The sequence below is a fragment of the Corylus avellana genome, chromosome 2 (genome assembly GCF_965113065.1).
Source record: "Corylus avellana chromosome 2, dhCorAvel1.hap1.2, whole genome shotgun sequence".
Taxonomy (NCBI): domain Eukaryota; kingdom Viridiplantae; phylum Streptophyta; class Magnoliopsida; order Fagales; family Betulaceae; genus Corylus; species Corylus avellana.
The window spans coordinates 37514084-37525489 of NC_142491.1; the positions used below are offsets into that span (position 1 = coordinate 37514084).

Here is an 11406-nt window from a genome sequence, read left to right on the forward strand (position 1 = left end):
TTTACAGCCCTAAAATCAAAAAAGAATAAAAATAAAAAAGTCAGCAAGCGAATTTCTTTAAAACCCATAAGTTAAAATAAGAGATTAACCCATATTCCTATGAATAGCCATTCTTTCATTTGGTAACGGCCTATTCCTACAAATAATTATTCACGTGAGAATCACTGGCTCCGTTTGGTTTGCGGAATAGACCTTTGAATTGGACTAGCTAACACCTATGTATAACTAATCATTTGTTTGGTAATACTCTATTTCTGGGAATAGTCTATTCCCTTGGGACTACTAATCTTATGTACACAAGGTTAGCTAAGCCACTCAAAAATGAGTGGCTTAGCTAATCATTTCATGTGAGATTAAATTAATCATATAAATTGGCACAAAAAAACCGCACTTGTGGGATTAAATTTCGTTCTCTCTCTTTCTCTATCTCTCTGTCTCTATATTTCGTTCTCTCTATTTCTCTTTTCTCTCTGATTCTTCTGGTACAGTTTTTATAAGCTATGGAAGTGCAAACGATTTTTTTTTTCTCTGTACCGTTTCTCAGTTTTTTTTTTTTTTTTTTTAAGTTTTGTTTTTTTATTTCTTTTGATTCTTTGTACCATTTCTCTCTGATTTTCTTCTCTTCGTCTCTCTGTTTTTTTTATTTTTGTACCTTTTCTTTTTCTTTTTTTTTTGTTTCTTCGTCTCTCTTCTCTGTACCGTTTCTCAGTTTTTTTTTTTTAATTTCTTTGACGGAGAAACAGAATGTGAATTTAAACAAATTCACAAAAAATATTTGTTTGAGAATGCGTTTATAAAAAATTGTGATTTGAAAATGCATGCAATGGGGTGCACTTTTAAAAACACACAATTTTAAAAGGTTAAATTGTGGGTTTAAAAGGTAAACAGCGATTCTATCAAACTCTTAATTTCATTTTTAAAAATCTCTTTTTCAAATCACTTTTTTAAAATCGCACACAAGCAAACCATAATTACTAACCTATTTAAACCCATTATTATTTCATTTTACTGTGGTATAAAATAGTTTTATCACTTTTGTATACCAATATTGCAAATGGTCACAATCAAACACAAAAAGTAGCATTGCAAAAATACTATAACAAAATTATAATATAGTCTACTTTAGGGGGTGGCCGGCCACCCCCGATGAGCCAAGGCCACCCCCAAATGCACCGGGAGTGGTCGCACCACCCCCAAGCAAATTAGGGGTCCACCCAAGGTGAGCGGGTGGTGCGACCACCCCCAAGTCCTGCCAGTGGGTGGCCGACCAGCCAATTGGGTTGCCGTCCACCTTTTAAATTCTAGGGTTTTTTTTTTAAAAAAAAAAAAAATTAGTAAAAAACAAATTTTAGGGTTAAAATAAACATTTGAAAAAAATTGGTTTCTTGTAAAGAGTTGTTCATTTCTTCAGGAATAGTTATTCCTATCATTTTTTAGAGGAATAACTATTCGGCCTCGTTTGGTTCGCGGAATGTCTAGTCCATTGGAAAAGAATTAGCTACTACTTGGAATAAGAGTGTGGAATAGATTAGCTATTGCTATTTATTTGTTTGGTTGTAACGCTGAAATAGACTAGTTAATCATATTCCTTGGTTTGATACAATACAATATGCTGATGAATGAAATAATATTGTGATCAAATTTCCTAAAATACCCTTATAATACAAATACAATTTATATTATTAAGGACTTTCATTCTTCCTTTTTTTTTTTTTGCAATTATGCTACAAAATTATTTATATAAAAAAAATATATAGTTGGAGAACACAAAATCAAACTCAATCTTGAAATCAAAAAAATATAGCTGGAGAATGTACAGAGAATCAAAAGAAATCAAAAAACAGATTATATATTTGTATTTAATAAAAACATTGCACATTCTATTTCTTCGTCAAAGAAATAAAAAATAAAATAAAAATAAATAAATAAAAAATAAAACTAAGAAACGGTACAGAGAAGAGAGACGGAGAAAAAAAAAAGGTACATAATTAAAAAAAATAGAGAGACGGAGAGAAGAAAATCAGAGAGAAACAGTACAAAGAATATATATATATATATATATATATATATATATATATATACTGAGAAACGGTACAGAGAAGAGAGATGGCATAGAGAAAAAAAAAATTTCATTTGCTCTTACATAAAAATCGTACCAGAAGAATTAGAGAAAAAAGAGAAAGAGAGAGAACGAAATATAAAAATAAAGAAAAGAGAAACAGATAGATAGAGAAAGAGAGAGAGAACGAAATTTAATCTCACAAGTGGGGTTTTTTTGTGGCAATTTATACGATTAATTTAATCTCACGTGAAATGATTAGCTAAGCCACTCATTCTTGAGTGACTTAGCTAACCCCGCTAACCCTGTGTGTATAAAATTAATAGTCACATGAGAATAGACTATTCCCAGGAATAGAGTGTTATCAAACAAATTATTAGTTATATCTAGGTGTTAGCTAGTCCAATTCAAAGGTCTACTCCGCAAACCAAACGGGGCCAGTGATTCCCAGGTGAATAATTATTCGTAGGAATAGGTCTTTACCAATAGAATGATGATATGTGTCATTCGTAATTAAAAGTAAATAAATATATTAAATATATCAGTATATAAATTATTTTTAAAAATAAATAAATAAAAAAATAGGAGTGTTTGCCAACTAGCAGTCACCCCATTGGGGGACGGGGTGGCCAACGAGCCACCCCCAGCCACCCTTGGTCTAGTTGGGGGCTGGCTGCGCGCCACCCCTAGCCACCTCAAAGGTGTGAAACAATAATGGGTTTAAATAGGTTAGTAATTATGGTTTGTTTGTGTGCGATTTTAAAAATGTGATTTGCAAATGTGCAATTTGAAAAATAGATTTTTAAAAATGAAGTTAAGAGTTTGATAGAATCGCAGTTTACCTTTTAAACCCACATTTTAACCTTTAAAATTGTGTGTTTTTAAAAGCGCACCCCATAGCATACATTTTCATATCACAATTTTTTATAAACGCACTCTCAAACAAATATTTTATGTGAATTTGTTTAAATTCTCATTTTTACTATGCAAAATCACAATGTGACAATGTCAAATGCACTATAAGGCCATTTAATAAGTTTAATGTGAATAATGGCCTTTCTTTGTAACAATAAGCTTAATGTGAATTTAATAAGCTTAAATTCAGTTTTAATGAGGCTTGTTCTCTTATACAAATTAGTTAATTGTTGTAAAATTTGTATTTGAGTCTTTTTAAATTTAAGGGTAATTACCTTTTCCCTCTCATCAATTACTACGCATTGTCAATATATATATATATATATATATATATATATATATATATATATATATATAACGAAAGTTGGGTTTTGAGAAAAAAAATGGTAGTCTGATAGAGTCGGACAGTAAGGTTAGCAGTTCATGAGAGGAAATTGTCAATGTGTGGCAGTTAATGGGAGAAAAAAGTAATTAGGGAAAATTTACACTTTACCCCCCCCCCCAAAGTTTCAATTTTTGCAATCCACCCCCCAAGTTTCAATTTTTTGCAATTCGGTCATTCTGTCAGTCAAAACCGTTTTGACTCACGGAACAGTGACCACATGCGACGCACGTGATCACTGTTGGTTTTTTTTTTTGTTCCTAAAATGCTCACATCCTTGTTATTCGCATCCCCATCCCTATTGGTTTTTTTCTTTTTCTTTTTTTCACTTGGGAAAATTACAGTTTACCCCCCCAAAGTTGACAACGTTTTTCAATTCGAACATTAAAGTTTCAATTTTCGCAATTCACCCTCACAAAGTTCCAATTTTTTTTTTCAATTCGACCAATATTATCCCAAAATTCTCATACTACCCCTATTTTTTTTTTGTGAAAAAAAAAAAAAAAACAAATTTAGGGGTGCAAAAATGGCCAGATGGAGCCACCCCGATTTTTTTTATATTTTTTTTTATAAAAAATAAAAATAAATAAAAATTAGGGGCAATATGGAAAGTTATGGATACAATTTGTCAAATTGCAAAAATTTGGAACTTTGGGGGGGTGGATTGCAAAAATTGAAACTTTGGTGTTCGAATTGAAAAACGCTATGAACTTTAGGGGGGTAAACTGTAATTTTTCCTTTCCCCTTTCGAGCTCCAAACAAAGGAGGGCAAAAGCCAAAACAGGACAGGTCCGTATGCACCTTCTAAAGAACGGGATATATCAAATTACAGACTGAGTCATCCTCTAACTCAAAGAGAACACGTTTCTGTTTGATCATCCAACTGCATGCTCTAAAGTATTCTACGATCAACCATATCCAGTAATAGTGGTGAAACCCAAACCAAACAAAGGGAAAAAAATTCCACATTCTAAAGAATCGGATATTGACATGAAACAAAACAAGCTTTGACTGTAAAGACTCCATATTAACATCACATCCATCTTCATCGCCCAAGTTAACCCAATATGCCGAGATTTCTGGGTAACTCGCCGGTGATTTCTGGGTAACTTGACAACACTAGTAAACCAGGTGAGCGACCTCGAAATTGAACCATGCAACTCGTTCATCGCCAGGTCCAATGCTTGAGCTTCTTAAGCTGACCCAGCGAGTCAGGAATCTCCCCCACCAAGTTACAGTCTGTGAGCCACGACACCTCGAGATTCGTCAAGTTTTCCGAGCTCCGGTGGAATCCCACCTAGAAAAAACAGATTGTAAGATAGGTTAAGCACCTTGAGGGTGGAAATGTTTCCTAGAAATGCCGGAATTGTCCCGTCCAAGAGATTGTAAAACAGTGAGAGAACCTCAAGTTTCTGAAATTGGCCAAATGTATCAGGGATAGCTCCGGAGAAATTGTTGCCCATCAAGTCTAGGTAGACCAGATTGGGCGTGGGTCAGGTGGGTTGATGGGGTATTTTGGGTACAAAAAGGTCAACAGTGATCATGTGCAACGCACGTGATCATTGTTCCGTCAATCAAAATTGCTTTTACTGACAGAATGGCAGAATTGAAAAAAATTGGAACTTTGGGGGTGAATTACAAAAATTGAAACTTTGGAAATTGAATTGAAAAACGCTGTCAACTCTGAGGAGTAAAGTGTAATTTTTCCAAATAATTACCCAAATAATTACCCAAAAAGTTTAGGAAAACAGGTTCTCATTATTATTATTATTCTTATTATTATTATTATTATTATTATTGAAATCAGGTTCTCATTATTAATAAATATATAAAGTACATTTCTCCTAGATCTTTTAGTATAAAATATAAATAACAATATGTTGCAAACAAGGTTTATAGACCATCTTTTTACTATACATAAAACTTAAGCAAAATAATTGGAAGAAACTTTTTTAAAAAATTATTAGAATCCTATAAATGTTTAAGGATAATTCTATCATAGTGTTCTTAAAGTATTAGTTGTAAGAAATACCCTTTAAAGTATGTTCCTTATGTCACATATATTATTGTAATTATAAAATTACGATGTTCAATAATTTATTCTAATTAAAGCTTATTGTGTAAATTAAATATTCTGAATTAAATTACTGATTTAATTCTTGTGGAACAAGTATTTTATTTCAATCAAATATTCTGAATTAAATCACTGATTTAATTCTTGTGGAACAAGTATTTGATTTTATTAATGATTTTATTTTTGTGGAATCAATTAGCTGTATTGATTTGATTTTTATTCCTTGATGGGAGGAATAATTAAGGTAACAGCTTTAATTGAGGGTCCCCTGACCTACCTATAAATAAGGCATGTGTATTCTATCAATTGGCACTCATTGCTAGGCATAGGTCAGAAGAACCTCTCAATATTTTTTGTTTTCCAGATTTGTTTATGTGAAGCTGTTCCGCTGCTAATTATTCATTCCGCTGCTAATTTTATTGTCAATTGGCATTTAATTATATATTGAATTCTTACATGTGGTATCAGAGCCTTCTCTAGGCTATATTTGCTCAGCATTAAGTTAATGTTGGTTATTATGAAAATGGTTTAGTTTTATTTTATTTTATGTTAATTTATATTATGAACATACATACGGTTAAAACAAGGCAGCAATTCTAACACTGTCTAGTGTTTTATATCTGAATTGTTTCATACATGTTCTGTTTTGGACTAAACCAATGTCTTTTGTGACGAGAGTTCTGGAGAAACTAACCCGATACGAAACCCACGCCAAACTGCACCGTGAACCAACCTTGAGCCGTGGTTGGGTAGATGGAGTGGCGGCCAAATCTCTGGCCATCGGCAAGCTTCGGTGTCTAGGCATCCTGGCTGGAACGTTTTTTCCCCTGCCGTCGGTGGCGTTTTGCCGCATGCAGTGAGGAGCGGCCCATCACGGGGGGCCGCCCATGAAGAACGGCGGTGGGCAGACGTTTCCGACCCAGCGTTCGTAAGGATGCCGCTCCAGGCTGACACCACGGATCTGCACCGGCTTTCCCCAACTGCAGCGCCGGTCTTCCCCCCCCCCCCCCCCACCTGCAGAGGTTTTGGCCGCATAAATGGTGCAGCGGCCCCTTGCCAGGGACAGTGGCCGTTTACCGTTGGGCGGCGGCTCTGTGTGGCCGGCGCATTAAGGAAGTGGCGCCGGTGGCCGGCGAATGGGGAAGGGGAAGGGGAAGGGGCGACGGCACTAGGGATTGGGTATTTTTCGAGTTGGAGAACATGATGATCCGGGTAGGGTTTTTTCAAACCCATATGGAACCGGGTCTAGTGTTTTGGGCTATTGGGTATGGGCTTATTTTAACCCAAGCCCGATCCAGTTATAAAAAAAAAATATATATATATATATATATAAAATAAAAAAAAATTAAAAAAAAGGAGCTGGGTCATTAAGTGGGCTGACCCGCAACCCAATAAAGTGGCCCAACCCGATAAAGAAAGACCCAATACAATAGCTCATTCGGATTTAAAAACAAAAAAAAAAAACAAAAAAACAAAAACGGGGGAAAACGGTTTGGGCCACTGTGGGTTTAAAACTTGGGTTCTTGAGGGATAAAGGGTCTGAGGTCACTTCAAGACCATTAGGCTATTCAGTTTATGGTGCTTTAATGTTACAGTGTTATGTATCTTATGATTTAAATTGTTCAGTATTAAATTATTGTTTCTTTAATACATGAACTGAATGATATATTTATTATTTTAATTGTTTAAATATAAATTGTTTGATGTCTGGACCTGAGAATAATCAACTAAGCCTCATGTGTTGGTGAATGTTTATGGTACTATCCAAAATTGCAATCGGAAAGCTCTGGCTAGGCAAGTCTTGGGACTTAAGTGTGCCGTTGTGCGCCCCCTCACTTATCTTGTTGTACTTTGGAAAAATTTGTTGGTTTTGTCTTTTACTCTTGGGAACTTTAGTTTTGGCATCTATACAGTTATTGGATGTTAATGAAGTCGTGATTATCATAATAATTTTGGGAGAGCCACAACATCCCGATTTTATAATGATAATTGCATCAAGATCATATATGTGAACTTCATAAAGAAAATTAACATCCTGTTGTAATTAATTCATAAATTTAATTACTAATTCACACATGAACGTTATTATTTTTATGACTTAATTAGAATAAGATAATAAATTTAACTTTAAAAATAAAATTTCTCTTAGGCCCACAGTTACGGAGAATTTTATTTATTAATGTTAAATTTATTAGTCCTATTAAAGAGTAAATTTCATGCGTGTTGCAATATTTGCCCACAGGTAGGTTGAAATTTACTATTAAATTAGCATTGGTTAATTTAAATAAATTCGATGTTAATGAAGTCGTAATTGTCATAATAATTTTTGGGAGAGCCACAACATCCTGATTTTATGATGATAATTGCATCAAGATTATATATATGAACTTCATAGAGAAAATTAACATCGTGTTGTAATTAATTCATAAATTTAATTTATCAATCCCCACAGGGATGTTTTTATTTTTTATGAGTTAATTAGAATAAGATAGTAAATTTAACATTGAAAATAAAATTTCTCTTAGGCCCACAGGTACGGAAAATTTTATTTATTAATGCTAAATTTATTAGTCTTATTAATAAAGAGTAAATTTCATGCGTGATGCACCTTTGCCCACAGGTAGGTTGAAATTTACTATTAAATTAACATTGGTTTATTTAAATAATGTTATTTCATAGCATTAAAGTATATAATTTTTTCTTGGTTACTGGATGTATTCCTACTGCTTTAATTATTAGTATTTTATGTTCCAATAATTCCTAGTGGTAATTTTTTCCTGACTGAAAAGAAAAATGTGCTTTTCACTTTGGGGTGTTTGGAGACTGAATTGGCGTTTCGTGTGGACGAATCACCTTCTCCCACGGAATCAAGTACGCCACATGAGATTATTAAACATGAACGATTGTAGTGATTTAAATCGCTTAAGTTTCAACGTTCATGAAATCTCATATCAAGGAAAGCATTAGGGTTTTATTCCTTAATGTTTTAGGGCCAAAGAAAGGTCATTGAGGAACATTTAGTGAGTTCCAATAAGGCTTTGGCTTGCACCCTAATAGAAAATGTGACGACCCGCTTGATTGAAACGAGACTATATATTTTTTTTTTTAAACATACCCACAATGCAGATTGTCACAGTGGCATAGCGATACCGTAGTATGCCATGAACCCGTGCATTAACTTGTTTGACAATATCATATACCACACAAAGCTATATGCAACATTAATAATTCATCAGAGTTTATATACTTGCAGCAGAATATAAATAACTTAAGATATAATATAACACATCATAGCTGATTAATACATCTAAGTGATTAAGGCTTACATACAAAAGAATGGCTGTACAAAAGTGTTACATGCGACACAAGCCATATACAAAATAACAAAGTCTAAGCATATACATGTAAGCTCTACAAAAAGGGGGCTATTATCCAGTCCGACAAAATAACATTTGATGCAACTATGCTTCAAACGTTGTAGTAACCCAAATACATAACTATTGGGTCATCCTCAATAATCCCCGCACCTGCATCAACATTAACCACATTGCCTGCACCACGGGAATCACCACCACCCATGATGCAGGCGGATTTGTGAGCCCGCCGTCCCCATGAAATAGAGACGCTCGGTAGTATAGAAATTACTAGGCTTTCCAAATAACCATCATTTGAAAATATACTTACAATTTAATTAGCTTAACAATAAAACATATCGATAGTCATCATTATCATAAAACCATATGCTATGCATGCTCATGCAACATCATCTTTTCATATCATCCATACATATATAACATCATCTCCTCATAACATCCGCCATGCATATATACATAACATAACATCATCTCCTCATAACATCCGCCATGCATATATACATAACATAACATCATCTCCTCATAACATCCGCCATGCATATATACATAACATAACATCATCTCCTCATAACATCCGCCATGCATATATACATAACATAACATCATCTCCTTCATATCATCCGTCATGCATATATACATAACATACCATCATCTCCTCATAACATTCGCCATGCATATATACATAACATAACATCATCTCCTCATAACATCTACTATGCATATATACATAATATAACATCATCTCCTTCATATCATCCGTCGTGCATATATATACATAATATAACATCATCTCCTGTATATCATCCATGCTCATGCTTATGCTATAAATGCTCATATACTATTTTATGAATCATTTCATAGAATCATACTCATGGCATAAACATCATTTTATCTCATAAGCTTATAAAAACTCATAGAAACCTTTCATCAAATATTTCATGAAACATCATTAAATTGGCAAATGCATCACAAAACACATTTTAAACCTTAAAATATAGTATCTTTTGCCCAGTAAGTAAAATACTTACCTTATTTAGTTGAGTACCCTCCAGTGAACTCTTGACTCAACCATGATACACATAAGCATTTACAACATAAACACATAATTAAGCTCTATTCTTAGTTTAACAACTCATACTCTATATAAAGATACTTGAGCACCACAAGTATCACATTCTATAGGTCATCCAAATCTATTCAACTAAAGCCCTTAAAATCCTTTACTTACATTTAATACATATATATATATACGCTAATGCATTAATTATCTAATAACTTAGTTACATTGAACTATGATTCTACATCGTAATATGTTAAATCACTAAATCTTGAGGCATATACATACACTCTAGGTTAAGCATTACACTTAACCCTATAATTATCAATTTCCATGGAACCCACGAAAATCTAGGATTAATTAACACTTTAAATATAATTAACCCATTCAAACAACATTTTTAGTGTTCACATACCTAAAGCCCCAAATTAATACAATCCATATAAAATTAGGGTTTATGCCCATATTTTACCAATAAGTAAAATTAGAGTTTCAACCCATAAATTAAATAACCCAAAACTTGAATAATGCATAGCAATCTGCTACACATACAAGCCCCACATTAATTTTATGAATTAGGTTTTCTTATCAAATTTCTCCAATTTTCGAGCCTAATTAAAAATCCTCCAAATCATTGTGATTTCAAGCTTGGAATCCAATGGGCAGAACAAAACCTTAAAGAGAAACTAAAGATTTTAACAATATAACAAAATCCTCAAAATTCCTCTCAAGAACCCTAATTTTCGGACCCATATCAAAGCCTCACAAATCCACACAATTTCTAACTTCTAATCTCATGGGTAACATGAAAATTACAAGGAAAGATTAAAGATTTTACCTCTCAAGCACCCCTAGCCGAAACCCCCTTCAAATTCGTCACTTTCCTTTTCTTTTCTTTTTTCTTCTTTCTTCTTCTCCTTCTTCTTTCTCTTTCTTTCTCCCAGCCAGCAGTACCCCTCTCTCTCTCTCTCTCTCTCTCAACCTGCAGCTCTTTCTCTCCCAATCTAGGCCATGTGTGTGGGTTTGTGGAAGGAGAAAGAGTGAGGGAAAATGGGAAAAAGGGGGGCTGCTGTGTGTGTGCGTGAATGAGGGGTGAGGGAGAAAGAAATAAAGGAGGAAAGAAAGAAAGGATGGGGGGAAAAGTGGGCTGCTGCAGGGGGCCCACTAAAAAACTTGTATTATTATTATTTTTTTGCATTTCTCTTTTAAAACTAAGGAGATAAGGTATCTCCAATGGCCAATGAAAATTTGACATGTGGCATAGGATTAGATTCTATTTCTATTTTAATGCCCCAATTATTTAGAATTGCAAGATTTACCCCTACTATTTATTTCAACTACAATTTACCCATACATATAATTATTTACCACACTATGAATTATTATCCTAATACCGTTAATCTCATTTTATTATATCTATTATTCTAAATCATCTCATGTTTTATCTCATTAATTAATTTAGATTACTATGAAATTATTAATAACAAACTTAATAATTATCTTGGGCGTTACAGAAAAGCTTTAAAGTAAAACCTTTTACAGTTT

The 11406-nt window shown here is 33.6% G+C and overlaps 1 long non-coding RNA gene across 1 annotated transcript; it reads right to left on the reverse strand.

The window, feature by feature from the left end:
• Positions 1 to 8713: 8713 nt before the first annotated feature.
• LOC132167687 (uncharacterized) lies at positions 8714 to 10937 on the reverse strand. The gene is made up of 2 exons (XR_009438705.2): positions 10700 to 10937; positions 8714 to 8981 (listed from the first exon to the last, which is right to left on the reverse strand). It is a non-coding gene; the product is annotated as an uncharacterized LOC132167687 (long non-coding RNA).
• Positions 10938 to 11406: the final 469 nt, after the last annotated feature.